At 53.9% G+C, this 13,894-nt stretch overlaps 1 protein-coding gene across 17 annotated transcripts in view; it reads right to left on the bottom strand.

Annotated features, from left to right (window-relative positions):
• LOC119181235 (progranulin) overlaps window positions 1-5,272 on the bottom strand; it is a 102,712-nt gene extending 97,440 nt beyond the window's left edge. For 4 of the 17 annotated variants that reach the window (XM_037432424.2, XM_075875184.1, XM_075875180.1 and 1 more), the window contains exon 1: window positions 5,040-5,261. The gene's annotated coding sequence lies outside the window, so the exon portion shown is untranslated. Of the gene's footprint in view, window positions 1-5,039 lie in introns of all 17 variants that reach the window. The other 13 variants (XM_075875181.1, XM_075875175.1, XM_075875174.1 and 10 more) reach the window with 9 other exon arrangements.
• Between the last annotated feature and the right edge of the window lie 8,622 nt (window positions 5,273-13,894).

The following is a 13,894-nucleotide window of genomic DNA, read 5'->3' as shown; positions in this document are numbered from 1 at the left end:
AGGACGTGAGCCGTAAATAGCTTGCAACGCCTCCGATCTCGGAGTCAATGCAACACGACGTTAGGAGCAAAGAGCCTTCCTGGGGAGGGGAGGAGAAAAATCGGTACGACCCATGGAGAAAGAAAAATAAAGGAGGGAGCACGACGTCACGTCGCCAGCCTTTGCAAGCCAACCCGTTTTGAAGCCAGCACTGTCGGTCCAGAACGTCAGATTTTCTGTCAAGGTCACGCAAGCAACAAGACTTGTCGAGACTTCTGGGTATGGCGCTCGGTAAGTTTTAATCGAAGGGTGCCGGTTCGGCGCAGACCTGCTGGCTCGCGCAGGAGGTTCAAACACGAATAGCCACGGAGACTGCTAAAATGTACGCACGCTCTGACGTTCTGATCACGTGTTGGGCCGACACGGTGGGCTTCACATGGGCTTCACTTGTATGACGTAACGCTACCTCCTTTCTTTTAGGAGCGAAGCTCCTCTTAGTCTAACCAGAGTCCTTCAATACTGTAAAAGTATTGAAGGACTCTGGTCTAACCTTGCCTTGCGTCAGGCGTAAGCTGCAGTATCTCTTGAACAGTATAATAGATGGCGCTGTCTCGTTGAAGTACATGCTGTCTCATTGAAGTACATTTTTAGGTATCAAGGGAGCGTACGATAGCGTGGTTCAAGAGGAATAGTGGGGAATACTGGACACACTAGGCGTGGAAGATGTAGTCACTAATCTTTTAAAGGATATCTATAAAGGTACCAAGGTAGTTATAAAGTGGGAAAAACAGGTATCCAAGCCTGCAGAGGTAAAACGGGGGCTTAGGCAGGGGTGTCCCCTGTCACCCTTAATATTCATGATGTACCTACAAGGATTAGAGGCCAAATTAGAGGTAAATGGACTGGGCTTCAACCTCTCTTTAGTCAAACAAGGAAAACTCATTGACCAGGCACTACGAGCATTAATGTACGCAGATGATATAGTGCTAATGGCCAACAACAAGGAAGATTTGCAGAGATTGATGGACATCTGCGGTAATGAGGGAGATAGGTTAGATTCCAGATTTGGTAAGGAAAAATAAGGAGTCATGATTTTTAATGATAATGAAGGTTAGGATACAGGAAGTCATGCTAGAAATTACAAATAAATACAAATATCTGGGCGTATGGATAAGCATTGGGACCGAGTACCTGAGGGAACACGAAATATACGTGACGACTAAAGGTAACAGGAATGCAGCGGTAATGAAAAACAGGGCACTGTGGAATTACAATAGGTATGACGTTGTGAGAGGAATATGGAAAGGGGTCATGGTTCCTGGTCTGACGTTCGGCAATGTGGTCTTGTGTATGAGATCAGAAGTTCAAGCAAGATTAGAAATTAAGCAACGTGGAATAGGTAGGCTTGCCTTAGGAGCTCACGGGAATACACCAAATCAGGGAGTACAAGGTGATATGGGATGGACATCGTTTGAGGGCAGGGAAGCTAGCAGCAAGATAAAAGTTGAGAAGCGATTGAGAGAAATGGGCGAGGAGCGTTGGGCTAGGAAGGTATTCAGCTACTTGTTCATGAAGAATGTCGATACAAATTGGAGGAAGCGAACCAAAAAATTGACTGGTAAATACTTATAAAACAGCAGGGGGCCAAACCAAAAAGAATTATTGGTTAAGAAGAAGGTGAAGGAAGCTGAGGCCGATATGTGGAGAATTGGCATGATTAAGAAGTCCGCACTAGAGATCTATCGAACATTTAAGCAGGAAATTGCCAAGGAAAGAACTTATGATAATACTCGGGGTAGTTCTGTACTGTTTGAGGCCAGGACGGGAGTATTGTGAACCAAGACATCAGGCCAAATACGAAGGGGTAAACACGATATGCAGTGCGGGTGGAGAGCAAGAAGAAACTGCCGAACACTTGATAATGTTCTGTAAAGGGCTTCGCCCTATAGTTCAGGATGATGGCACAGAGTTTTTCAAAGCACTGGGTTTTAGGGACAGGGAGGATGATAAGACTTTAAGTGGGTAGAATTAACTAGAAGGAGGTTATCTGATTGGTGGCTAAAGTCAAGGCACGAGTGAAAATTAAACCCTTCACTGCAAAGTACATATCCTCAACCTCACTATTTAAAGGAAAAAAAAAATAAATCTAGTTTTTGGTTTATTAAGTAGTACGGCTTGGTGGCGCTAGCCACTGCCCGATCTAAAGGGTACAGCCACATCCATCCATCCATCCATCCATCCATCCATCCATCCATCCATCCATCCATCCATCCATCCATCCATCCACATACAAACTGCAGTTGAGTGAAGATATTCTAGATGGCGCTGTACTGCTACTCTCCGACTGGCTGCTGCGCGGGCTGTGCATGGGTGAGCGGGGAACGAGTGCCTCTGTCACTCTCCTGGATGGTCACCGTACGAGTCGGATCGTTCGTGGGGCATGGACGAAGCGGAGCGGCGGGCGCGGAGCGCCAGTGCGGCTCGTGCTCGTCGCCAAACAGACGGACGGACAGACACTTCGCTCCACTTATCATCATTCACTCCGGTGATATGCTGTGATTTCTTTTTTATCAATGGTACGAACACCTGAGAAGCGAAAGACCTTGTGACCTTTTTTAAACGTTCCATATACTTCGAAAACCAGTAAACTGAAACAGTAAGAACGCTGTTTTCGCGCTGGTTTTCCTATTGTGAACAGAGCCAAGGCGTCGCATAGTGTTGTGTGCTAATCGCCTTCGACCATCGCTGCGTTGCCTGCCAACAGATATCGCGCTCGTGTAGCGGGCTAATCAGTTTTTTCGAGCCTCTGGCGTCTCATTCGCGTGGCAAGCTGTACTGAAGTGGCTGCACGATCCCAAGCGAAGCACAGTGCGATATCGTGCTCGTGCAGCCAAGTTTTTTTCTTTTCTTGCACCAGTAAGTTAAAGCGACTTACATATCACCCAGCTTCCCATGGTCAATTTTTCCAACCTCAATCGTGATGCTGCGAAGGTGCCATTACTGAAACACGCATGTTAATTTCATTAACTGCTTATTAAATAAGCCTGAGGCCGAAACTGTCCGCCACGCTGGATAAGTGGCTACAGTGCTCTGCTGTTGACCCGAAGGTCGCGGGTGCGATCCCCGTCGCGGCGGCCGCATTTCGGTTGAGGCGAAATGGTTGAGATCTGCGTGCAATGCGATGTCACTGCGCGTTAAAGAACCCCAGGTGGTCGAAATTTCTGGCGCCCTCCATCCACTACGGCGTCTCTCATAATCATATGGTGGCTTTGGGACGTAAAACTCCAAATATTATTAATAAGAAGCTAAAATGTGTAGAGAGGCCCACATCTCTCATGTATTCTGTTGTTTTCGAAGAGGTTAAACGCGACGCAAATGGTAGGCTATGTGGATAGAGCGCTTTCAACTGCTGAGTGTCACGGGGCTCGGTTTTGATAAGCAAACACACCGCGATAAGATTGGGACGCAAATATTCGCGTGTTTGCATCGATCTGGATGTTGCCGCTGCGAACGGCCCGATCGCGTTATCACAAGACAATCGCACCCTCGACTCTGGGGTTCATTGTTTCGAAACGCTTCGTACACGAAACGACACTGTAAATACGACGTTACGCTGTACTCGTTACGAAAGCGCGGGATGGGCGCTTCGTGTTTCACTACATCACAATCGTGGCTGGCAGAGTGCCACGATATACACGTCCGGTTTGGGAGAGGTCTTCGAAACAATTAACGCGCGCCTTCAGAATTATTTCGGAGCATCCCTCGGCCACGAATCTTGCAGTCCCTGCTTCGCGTACACGCGTCGGCCGGCTCCGCCGTGCGGCGAGCGCATCGCCATCGTTTCGCACTCAAGAGAGAACACGGGAGCGAAACCTCGTCGCTCTCGACTGCCAGAGTCAGTGAACGGCGCCAATAGTGCACCAGTTTGCAAGACACGCCACCACTCCGCCAGATGGGTTGCCCGCGAACGTAACGCTGACAACTGATCTGCTGCTGCGCCCCTTTCCCACTACTCACCAACGCGTACCGGCCTGTCATACTTCCCACGCTACGCGCCAAGTAGTTTATATTACACTAGTGGCTAAGGTACTCGGCTGCTGACCCGCAGGGCGCGGGTTCAAATCCCGGCTGCGGCGGCTGCATTTCCGGTGGAGGCGGAAATGTTGTAGGCCCGTGTGCTCAGATTTGGGTGCACGTTAAAGAACCCCAAGGTGGTCTAAACTTCCGGAGCCCTCCACTATACGGCGTCTCTCATAATCATATAGTGGTTTTGGGACGTTAAACCCCACATATCAATCAAGTTTATATTACACTTTAACAACACTTTCATGACCGAATGCGCCTGGCTTACTGCGAATCCATGCGCGGTTCCAGGGCTGACGGTCTTAACCTCGTCCCTTTCACCACTTATGTTTGTAGGCGCAGCGCAAGTTCAGTGCACCCGTGACAATATCCAAGTTCTTCCCGGCATTTACTCTGTTTCGGGCGCTTGCTGGCGCACAGCTGTATTGCTATTTCTCATTGTAAGCGCCGTCACGATCATAACTCGGTCATTACTGGTCACTAGCTCCGCATCAGGTGCCCTTAACATTCGATTAAAGAGGAAAAAAAAAAAGAAAACTCAGTTCACACCTGTCTACTTCGACCTAGTGATGAGATACAACAGCTACTACTACTACTACTACTACTACTACTACTACTACTACTACTACTACTACTACTACTACTGCTGCTGCTACTAATTCAAGTACTGAGGGCGAAATCGGCATCCTCATGCAGCTTGAAGCAACAAGGAAATTCGCGCGCATTTCTCAGACAGCATCAGTTGACGAAAATTTCGTCCTGGCCAATTGACACCACGATTTCCCTACACAAGAGAAGGTTTGTTTTTATACGTCATTAGGATTGTTATTCATTTATTTGTTAGTTCGACTGCCACAAACTAATGTAGCATAACATTTCCCTTTTATGAACGTTCCTTTATCATGCGTACTTCCGTAACGTTGAAATTTCATGGTGATGCTGCTACTGCTAATACTTCACGTAAAGGAGAGACTTACCGCCGGTTGGTGAACGGCAGGGCAGGCCGTGGTTCGCGTAGTCGCCGGATAGAGCTTGGCCGGACCTCTCGTCGCGTGCCCTTCAAGCACGGTGCCTTCGCGCCAACACAAGAGAGCCGACGGTTCTTGTCTCGCGTTGTCTCGCGCACCCGGCACTCTCGTTGACGACGATAATCGCGCCGCTCTCCACTATCGCGCCGCTGAAGGGACAGCTGAGTACGAGCGATCGCGGCGAGAGCCTCGCTCGGCCTGGCAACCGAACCACTCTCGCCCACCACTTCAATTCCTCCCCTCTTCCCTCCTTTGCGCACGACACGGCAGCGCTTTCATCCTCCGAAACTTCTCTTCCTTCTTGCTTTGTAAGCTCTCTCTCCTCCCTCTTTCTCATAAAAGCGAGAGAAGGAAAGAGAGAGAAAGAGGTAGAATTTGTGGCCTAGGAGGCGTCTGTTTGGCGCCTCCTTCTTGCATCGGCTGTGTTGGGGTGCATGTTACACAAGGATGTGCAATCGTGTTTGTCGGGTCGCGTTACCGCGCCATTTTATTGCCGAGTTTTCGCACCGTTTCTTCGGCAACCGGGCCTTCACCACCACCTGCCCTTCAGTCGGGTCGCGTTACCGCGCCATTTCATTGCCGAGTTTTCGCGCAGTTTCTTCGGCAACCGGGCCTCCACCACCACCTGCCCTTCAGTCATCCGAGAGAGAGAGAGAGAGAGAAATACATTTATTAGGTTCGGAAGGAAGAGAGTGAGATGCTTATACATCCAACTCCTGACTAGACTCATGTAGGGACGGGGAGGCCGATCCTCTCAGCCCTCTGAAGGGCCTATCGTACGACCAGGAGCTGGACGTCGTAGCTGGGGTCATCATGATCGTACTTTAACACCCTGCCCTTCCTCCACCCTCCGACCACCGTCCGAAAACCAAACAGCACTTCTTTCGTTAACCACTCTCTCTCTCTCTTCACGCTTTCTTCCGTTCAGATATAAGAAAGCAGCAGACGGAGGCAGCTGCGTTAGAGCAGCCGGTTCACCATTCATCTGGTGAACCGGCTGCTCAATGTGCAAAAGTGGTCATTTTAATGACCACTTTTGGTAATACAATCATTCAGTAGCACACACCTGGATAGAGAAAGTGTGTATTTGTGTGTGTGTGTGTGTGTGTGTGTGTGTGTGTGTGTGTGTGTGTGTGTGTGTGTGTGTGTGTGTGTGTGTGTGTGTGTGTGTGTGTGTGTGTGTGTGTGTGTGTGTGTGTGTGTGTGCACCCTATAGTCCAAAATAATAGCGCTGAATTTTTCAAAGCATTGGAGTATAGGGACAGCGGGTAGAAACAACGAAGAGGAGGTTATCCGTTTTGCAGCAACAATGAAGGCACGAGTGAAATTTAATAATTATAGTGATATAGTGCTTAACTTTACTACGTATTATGGCTAGGTAGCGTGCGCCACCACCCGATCTAAAAGGCACAGCCTATATTCATCCATCCACCAATCCTTGATGACAGGACGGTGCTCACTACACCATCGCTTTGTGGGGAGCAGGTGCGCCCAGCCTCCCTTTCCCTTTTAGGGCAGCGCACGCGCCTGGTTGCGGGGACCCCTTCCCCCACGGCCGGCGCGTGCGATTCCCCCCCCCTTTCCCGGCGCCAGGAACAGGTTCCCCTCTCCCTCAGCGAGGAAAGGTGCCATTCTCGTCAGGGAAAGGGAAATCGGGTCGGGGAACAAAACGAGCGGGCAAACGGGCGCTCGCTCGCTCTGACACCAGCGACCATCCCAGGAGGACGAACCCGCAACCCCTCCTGCGAGCCGAGGACGTCCACGACCGAGGTGTAAGCGTCAACACCTTTGTTATCTGTAGTATCTCCCCGCGACAGTGACGCGCGATTGCTAACGCTTAGCAATAAAGTGTTTGTTGTTGATCTGGCCAGTTGCCTTATTCGCCCGAACCCGTAGTAGTAGCTGCAATGAGGCAAGCTACGGTTGGGGGACGTTAACCGTGCACGGAACGACTGTGTGCGGCTGAAACATTAGCTATAGGCTTCTGCGTCAGCCGTACATAGGACGGTCACCCAACATCTGGCGCCCAACGTAACGAATTTGGCAACGCGGCTAGTTCTGTGGACGCGAGCAAGTGCCAGGGCGCTCTTCCACACGTAGGATAATAGGCATGTCGGAATTCCAAGATTTGTCAATGTTGTCGGATGTCGCGTCGCAGAGTGGCGATCCTTTGGCTAACGCGGGGGTACTGTTAGGACTTTCCGACAGCGTAGAGCTTGGTCGTTTCACGCGGGATGATCAGGAGGGTGCAGAGACCGCGTTAGCAGAGAGTAGGCCTACGACGGAGAGCGGCCCGCATGGCGCTCCGGCATCTCGCGACGCGAACAGAGAGGCGCCGCCACAAGTTACGACACGCGCCTCAACTATAGGCGAGTCTTCGGGCAACAGTTTGCCCTCGAGCGAGGTACTCTTACAGAATGCGCTGTCAGTTATGCAAAGCCTCGCGAGCGCCCTGCAGAACACAGCGCAGGCCCCCGTGCAAAATGTGCGACCACGTGTCAAGGTAGACGTTCCGACCTACACGGGTTACCACGACTGCAAGAGCGCCAACGAGTATCTCGACCGGTTGCTCCATTATCAGCAGGCGACGGGTCTTTCTGATGCCGAACTTCTCGAGCGCGTGGTCCCGGTGTCGCTCACGGAGCAAGCGGCTCGGTGGTTCCGACTAACCGGACATCGCGCCCGTACGGTAGAAGAGTTCCGCGAAAGCTTTCGCGGCGAATTCCTACCGGCTAATTATGAGTGGCGTTTGCGGAGGGAGTTGGAGCTGCGCACCCAGCATCCGGACGAATCCTTGCTGGAATACGTACGGGCGATGGACGAATTGTATCGTCTCGCGAACCCTCACGCCACCAACGCGGAAAAGGTCGAGCGTGTTACCCGACAGGCGCACCCGACTTTCGCGGCGCACTTCAGGGGATGCAGGTTCGCAGACCTCGAAGAGCTCGCCACCGAGGCGAAGCGCATACAAGGGGACATCCTCGCAGCGCGTTCGTATCGCCCCCCTCCGCCCGCCGCGCAGTCAATCGAGCCTCGCTGTGCATGGAACGGCGGCGCAGTGACTTCAGAAGCGTTTAGGGGTAACGCATCAGCATCGTACGCTGATGAGCACGTGTCACGCGGTTGGGAGCTGTCAAACCGCGCTTTAGACCCCTACGCTTACGCGCTCCGTACGGCACACGCCGCCCCTGCGCGTGACATTCCAAGGCAGGAGCACGTGGTTGACGCGAGGCCTAACGAGCGGCGCAATCCAGAGCGAGGACCACCTGATCGAGGCGAGTTACGAGCGAACCGGCGTGGTGTCCGCGGTCCTTGCTATCGGTGCGGCGCGCCGGGGCACATCGCTCGCGAATGCGACCGCACGCCGGGTCAGGAGCAAACGCGCGGTTCGGGAAACGGACGGCGCCGCCGGTGATCCACATGGGACCCCGCGCGGCGATTAGTAATCCTACCGATGCGTTCGGATCACTTGCACCGTCGGTCTGTCGCGCAGGTGATGCCGTAGACTCGCCCGCGCCGCTAATCGAGTTAACGATAGCTCGGAAAAAGTTCGTAGCACTTTTGGATACTGGGGCAAGCGCTTCTTTATTCGGTGACGATGTGTTGCACCATCTCCGCGAGAACAACATCCGCTTGAGGCAAAGCAACACCATCTTCCGTCTAGCTACGGGCACAGCACAATCGAGCGGCGCGGCTAGGCTAGTGATCCGCTGGGACAGACGCGTGAGGCGACAACGTTTCGTGCATCTTCCAGGGCTGTCAATGTCTCTAATCCTGGGTCGAGACTTCCTCGCTAAGTCGGGTATTGTCATTGACATTGCAAACGGTGGTTACCGAGAGCGCGACGGAGACGCGCTGAAGCTTTTCTCGAAGGCCTCCGCATTGACAAAAGCATGCCAATCGCAGGGAGAGGCGCGAGTACGCGAGGAGGAAAGCGCGCCGAGAAAGCGAGTAAACGCCCCGCCGGAGCAATGTGCTGCGCTGCAGGAAAGGGCAGTGCACCCGCTTTTGGTACAGGCACAGAGCCTACTAGAGGGGGAACGAGCGCAGCTGTCGTCGCTGTTGTACGAATATGACGCGATGTTTACTGACTGTCCCGGCCGCACTACGCTGGTTAAGCATAGAATTGACACGGGTGATGCACGCCCTTGGAAATGCAATCCCCGACCAATCAGCTTAGCTAAGCGGAAAGCACTAGACGCCGCCTTGGACGAACTCATCGAAACAGGCGTAGTTGAGAGGTCAAACAGCCCATGGGGTTTCCCGGTAGTTCTAGTTCCAAAGAAAGATGATACGTATCGCCTTTGTGTAGACTACCGCAGGCTGAATGAAATTACGAAGAAGGACGCGTATCCTCTTCCCTCCATTTCATCGTTAGTATCCAATCTAGGCGGGGCGAAGTACTTCACAACGCTCGATGCTAGCCGCGGATATTTTCAGGTTGAGATGGACGAGCGGGATAAAGAGAAGTCAGCTTTCACGTGCCACAGAGGACTTTTCCAATTCAGGAGAATGTCGTTTGGCTTGGTGGGCGCTCCCGCTACGTATCAGAGGCTAATGGACCGTGTTTTGGGAGATGCAAAGTGGCAGCACGCACTCGCATATCTAGACGACATAGTGGTTTACTCGAAAACGTTCGAAGAGCACGTGCGCCACTTGAGAGACGTTCTAGAACGGCTGAGGTCTGCGGGCATCACTTTGAACCCAAACAAAGCTCAGATAGCGGCGACCCGAATAACATTATTGGGATTTACGCTTGACGAGGGTCGCATTTTGCCGGATAAGGGTAAGCTTGAAGCGATAGTGAGCTATCCATCGCCGAACAATGTTGGTGAGCTGAGGCGCTTTTTGGGGATGGTGAATTTTTATCGCCAATTCATTCCAGATTGCGCGGCAGTGCAGGCGCCTTTAACGAAGCTCTTGAGGAATGGTGAGCGTTGGGCTTGGAGCCAAGAGCAAGAGGCCGCACTGCGTCGCCTCACGAAGTTGCTGGCCAACACGGCTCAGCTGCAGCTACCCGATTTGAACAGGGAGTTTGTTATTCACACCGATGCAAGCGACCTGGGCTTAGGAGCAATTTTGCTTCAGGAGCATGGAGGTTCCCTCCGACCGATTGCGTTCGCGAGCCGTACGTTGACACCGGCGGAGAGGAACTACTCAGTAACCGAGAAAGAGTGTCTGGCGATAGTTTTTGCTCTCCGTAAGTTTGACTTTTACATAGACGGAGTTGCGTTTGTGATTGAAACGGACCACATGGCGCTCACGTGGTTGAGGCGTTTGAACGAACCAAGTGGCCGATTGGCGCGTTGGGCATTGTTGCTGCAGCGTTATGACTTCACCGTCCGCTACCGCAAGGGTAAGAACAATGCCGCGGCCGACGCACTATCGCGTGCTCCAGTTCGACACGAGGCAAGTCACGCGACTAATTCGGAACGAACTGAGAGCGAGACACTCGCGCTAACGCAAACAGCGGAGCAAACGTTAGTTCGAGCTAAGAGCGTGAACCACGTAGAGGCTGTCGTTAGCGCAGGGATTGTTTTCAGCAGAAGGGAGCTGTTAGAAGCTCAGCAGAAAGATCCATTTTGTCGAAAGGTGTTCGACGGGCTCCGGGAGCCGGGTGGTAGTGAGGCCACCGCGCACAAGGGGGCAGCTGGTATTGCTGTCGGTGCGGAGCGCTCGGCAACAGCTGGTAGTGCTGTGAGCGCGCTGGATTCATATCTGCTAGATTCTGACGGCGTCCTGCTGAGGTACATTCCATCCGACGATGACACAAGTGAGTCATTTAAAGTCGTGATACCGCGCGCGTTGAGAGGAGCGCTTCTTCGCTACTTTCATGACTCGTGCATTGGTGGGCATGCGAGCGGCCCTAAGACTTACGCTAAGTTGTGTCGCCTCGCTACCTGGCCAGGTATGAAGCGGGATGTGATTCGCTACGCCCGTTCATGTCGTGTGTGCCAAAGCGTCAAGCCGCGAGGAGGACGTCCGCCCGGCCTCATGCAACCGATTAACAGTCAGACTCCCTGGCAAATCGCAGCGTGTGACGTAATGGGCCCGTACCCCTCAACTCCTAGCAGAAATAAGTTCTTGCTGGTGATCACGGATCACTTCACTAAATGGGTAGAACTTTTTCCCCTTAGGAAGCTGACGGCTCGAGTGATTTTAGAGAAGTTGATGGAGGTTTTTACCAGGTTCGGGTTCCCCGAGCAGTTGATTACAGACAACGCGTCTTATTTCACTGCGAAGGTGTTTGTTGACACGTGCGCCGCGTTGGGCATTAAGCACAAGAAAACAACCACCTACCATGCTCAGTCGAACCCCACGGAGCGAGTCAATCGCAACATCAAGCACATGCTTGTCGCGTTCTCTGAAAGACATAAGGACTGGGATACCTATCTTCCAGAGATCGGTTTTGCATTACGATCGACCGTAAACCGATCGACTGGGTATGCGCCTTCTTCTCTGAACTTGGGGAGAGAACTGCCGAATCCGATGGAGACCGTACTCGCGGACCGCAGTGGAGTGCCAGTGGCGACATCAGCACGCGCTGAATACGCAACGCAGCTGCGCGAGAAGCTAGCGGAAGCTTTACATAAAGCTCGACATAATCTCAGCACTGCTAGGGCACAGCAGAAGGCGCAGTATGACCGCACGCGTAGGAACGTACACTACGAAGTGGGCGATCTGGTGATGCGGCGCCATCATGTTCTCAGTAATGCTAGCAAACAGTTTGCTGCCTCGCTGGCACCGAAATGGTCCGGGCCGTACCGAGTGCGAGAGAAAGTTTCTTCGCTCGTTTATCGACTCGCGAACATGAAAGGCAAACCGAGCGGCGGACCGGTGCATGTATGTGACTTGAAACGCTACATAGCACGGGAGGCGCATGAGGACTACGGTCAGTCCCCCTCCAAGCCGCGCGCGGCGGGTGAGATGGTTCGACACCGGGTCAGGAGCCCAGAACCGCGCTACTTCCTGCGTAACAGTCGGAGGCAACTATGCACGGTAGGCCGCGTTTGATATGTTCGACGCGGGGTGCAAGGGTTAGCGCGCAACACATGTGCGATTGTTAACCTGTCGTTCTTTATCTGTATCACTCTCACCGAACAGATGGAGCGCCATTGGGAACAGCACCGCCGGAACAGCAAGGAGAGGAGACCACCTCCTTACGGCCAGCCCCCACCCCCACCAACGTCCACATGGCAGCCCTACCCCACTGCGGCCCGGCCGCGAACGCCGAGGCAGAGCCACTCGAGCCGCCGCCACCGAGGGGGTCCGCGCGCGCTGCCGCCTGGTCACCAACTCTCGGCTTCGCCGTCACCATCACGACCCGCCGGTTCACAGGGAACGAGACCAGGGTCCCAACGCGGCGAGCCGACCGCATCGCCTCACGGCCGCAACCACCGAGACGTGGCAACCTGGACCAGCCAGGATGGAGGCGACCCTCCGGTGTCTTACGTCTCCTCGAGGCCCTGGCGCCGGCAGGAAAGGGCCCGAGTTGGGGTCGCCCCAGCGCACCTGTATCGCCCTTTTCAGGGGCGCACGGTAGAGGACGCGGACCGGAGGGCTAACGGGGCTTGCCTTCCAGTGCCCGCAGGGACGCGGTTCTGCGAGTGCGGCGCCGTGGTGATCCATAACTCCCACGAATTGGGGAAATTACACCGGCACCGCACCCAGGCTACCCAACCATCCAGCCGCGAATCATCCCAGGAGCGCTCCGGCGCCGCGGTTCGGGCCATGCTGGCGCGGGCGGCCCAGGAGGCGGACTTCGCGCAGTGGCTGCTGAGAGTTGCCTCAGACCACGCGTCCAGCGAGAGTCCGCCTGCGCCGCTATCAATAACGGCTACCGTAGAGCGGGGGGCGGCGGGGCCGGGAGAGACATTGGTGGCGGCTGCATTGACACCGGAGGTGGCGTCAATGACCTTGGAGGCGGGTGAGAGAGCGGTGGGGGCTCCGGCGGTGCCCGCGGCAGACACCGAACGGTCCGAGGGCATGGACGTAGACCAGGCCCTTCTGGCCTATCTAGAGGACGAATAAAACGAATTATTCCCTCTTTGCAGTCTCTGTCGTTCGGGGGCCTTCTTAAGGGGGGAGGAGATGTGGGGAGCAGGTGCGCCCAGCCTCCCTTTCCCTTTTAGGGCAGCGCACGCGCCTGGTTGCGGGGACCCCTTCCCCCACGGCCGGCGCGTGCGATTCCCCCCCCCTTTCCCGGCGCCAGGAACAGGTTCCCCTCTCCCTCAGCGAGGAAAGGTGCCATTCTCGTCAGGGAAAGGGAAATCGGGTCGGGGAACAAAACGAGCGGGCAAACGGGCGCTCGCTCGCTCTGACACCAGCGACCATCCCAGGAGGACGAACCCGCAACCCCTCCTGCGAGCCGAGGACGTCCACGACCGAGGTGTAAGCGTCAACACCTTTGTTATCTGTAGTATCTCCCCGCGACAGTGACGCGCGATTGCTAACGCTTAGCAATAAAGTGTTTGTTGTTGATCTGGCCAGTTGCCTTATTCGCCCGAACCCGTAGTAGTAGCTGCAATGAGGCAAGCTACGGTTGGGGGACGTTAACCGTGCACGGAACGACTGTGTGCGGCTGAAACATTAGCTATAGGCTTCTGCGTCAGCCGTACATAGGACGGTCCCCCAACAGCTTACGCTTGCCGCTGCTCTGTCATCTGACGCCGATAGCACGTAAACGCATGCAAATTTTAATAATATCGCACCAGCGTTGACCCCGGGATGTGGTAGTTTCTTATTTCGCCGAGAATCAACGGCATTAGCGACTCGACAGTCAGCTTGGCATCGGATTTCTGAAC

Source organism: Rhipicephalus microplus, chromosome 10 (genome assembly GCF_043290135.1).
Source record: "Rhipicephalus microplus isolate Deutch F79 chromosome 10, USDA_Rmic, whole genome shotgun sequence".
Taxonomy (NCBI): Eukaryota; Metazoa; Arthropoda; class Arachnida; order Ixodida; family Ixodidae; genus Rhipicephalus; species Rhipicephalus microplus.
The sequence above is the reverse complement of the archived record's forward strand: the minus strand, read 5'-3'. Positions and strand labels throughout refer to the sequence as shown.